The following is a 2,534-nucleotide window of genomic DNA, read 5'->3' on the forward strand; positions in this document are numbered from 1 at the left end:
AGAGTTAAGTTCATAGACAATAGATGGGGTTAGTGGATACATAGAATTTTAATTTGTGATAGAATGTTGAAGACAAATGGGAGCAAGGCAGATGAAATGGTAGTGGCGAATGAAATAATGGAACGGATTGAACACAAAGAGAGTTGAATGTGTTTCTGGTTTAATTGGATGTTTCTCTTGTGTAATGATGCATGAGGCTGGAAATAGCAGTGGATAGTTTGTCCATCTAAATAAATTGATAACCATTAATAATAAATCAAAGGGAAAGTTAGTTTTAGCCACTAATTCCTATTGTAGGTCTGCAGCGGACCCAGCAATATGAAGAAAAACAGTTGGGAGGAATTATTCTAATGATTTTCCTTAAGTTGTGAAAGTGCATCTTTCACTTCCAAGATGAGTGAAGTAAGAGTGGTATGGGAATTCATTGCATACAATAGATGAATTCTAGTGTCAGGTTTAATTTTGTGAAATCCTTGATTATAAAAATGAAACTAATTTTCAGTATTTCTTCAAAAACCTATGAATTCATGATTGAACACTAAAAATTGATTTTTTTGTTTTAATATGAGAGACAATCATGTGTCATAAACAGTGCTACATTTGCTTTCAATATGCTATTATTTGTGTGCATGAAAATGTCATTTTAGGCAGCAGTTTGTCTGTAATTTTTTTAAATTTCTTCCCATTAGCATCCACTCAACTTAATGAAAGCTATTTTTTTCAAATAGGATGGGGCTATAATTATAAAAAATAAACTTGTATCTGTCAATTCTATGCTGCGTTAAAAACCTATTCTTTCAAATATTTGAAAGGTTTGTTGAAGAATTCAATCGTGATACAATTGCAGAAAAGCTGGTTTCATAAACTGCTTTTAGTGATATCCCATTTAAATATTTTATACCTTGTTTTCTATTTTACCTTATTTAGAATTATAATTTGGAAATAATGAATGAATGCATCTTAGCGGGCAATTGCTTGTGAGTTTTACATCATGTTAGCAACCACTGCAGAGGATGTTAATGCCTTAATTGCAAAATTTAGAATTCTCATATTTTCATTAGTTTAAAAGTATGGACGTCTTTCAAAAGCAGGCCTCAACCCAAAGAACTGTTTCAAGTGTGTACAAGACAGAGTGCTAGTATGGCATTACCCCTGAAAAAACCATACATGAGAATCAAATATTTTTCCTGTACCAAATATGTTTTATAAGAAAGTTATACATAAATTTACCCAGCATTTTCAGAAGAAATTGCATTAATGTATGTATTTTGTCAAACATTTTTCCGATCGTGTGCTGGACATGTGAATGTAGAAAAATAGTATGGAACTAAATCAAAAGGGGATTGAGAGACTCTCTCCACAGAGATCGGGCAGCAGATAAGACTATATATAGTTGGAAGCAAGGAAAGGCTGCCAATTGATATGAAAGGTAAGTACAGATATTGCGAAGAGGATTGACAAGAAAAGATAACTGGTGGAAATTGAATCCAGGGATAAGTATGCTGTGATTAGCAGGCCGAAAATATTTGGTTGGAGATGAAAAAGTACAACCTTTAAATGAAAACTATGGTAATAGCATGCAGTCGAAGTAGGGGAGGAAAATCTTCAAGTGACACTAGGAAACAGAGACTGGTACAAGTTACCCTGTTCCTGTTCCCTGTTACATTTTTAAAGTAATTTTTCCTATTAATGCAGAAGGATCGCTATTGTTGGAAACAGTGAGACTGATACAGTAACCGTAGAGGAATGACGAAGAAATCTTTCCAGAAAGCCTACATTCAGTAGATAACGACGGAGTACTACCTTAGACGTGGGAGGAAATCAAGGGGTCTTACCTTTCTATGGATGAAAGGACCAGCAGAGAACAGAAGATTGGAGACGATGAATATGAAATGCTACATAAAAATGCTGAAAATACTATATAAAGTAACAAACGAAGAAATACTTCAACGAGAGAAGCCTATGGAGGACCCAAGAAGAAGAAAATTGATCGCGCATGTACTGTTGCAAGATATTTTACGGAATGAAACATTTGGGGAGGAGAGTCCAGAGGAAGGCTTAGAATAAACTACGATACCCAGGTAATAGAAAATACAATGAGTTGACGGAAGAAGAGATGGGCAAGAATCAGGATCGTCTAGAGAAGTGTTAATAATCGATCCTCGCATTGATAACCCGTGATGATGTTTAGAAATGTGACCAGAGAAGTAATCGCATCGGTATATTTTTAGCTGTGATCTATAAACACTTAGCCTTGCGCGTGTGAAAAGATTTCTTCCGTAATCATATATTTTCTGGCGATTGCACATAATTTTTTTAAACATACCGTGAGTGATGGACGGGCTTACATTTAGCAGGGAAAAATCAATTTCCAATTCCATTAAAAATATAGTCGTTATTCATTCTACAGTATGCACATTAGAAATTATGGACTTTGAAAATTATTTATTTTCAAATGCTTGAAAATATTTTTTCTGCTTTTCGGACTGCAGACGAAAATGTTGCATTTAGTTCGTCAATTGGTCCTACTCTAA

Source organism: Hetaerina americana, unplaced genomic scaffold (assembly GCF_022747635.1).
Source record: "Hetaerina americana unplaced genomic scaffold, ioHetAmer1.1.p SCAF_5, whole genome shotgun sequence".
NCBI classification, from domain to species: Eukaryota; Metazoa; Arthropoda; class Insecta; order Odonata; family Calopterygidae; genus Hetaerina; species Hetaerina americana.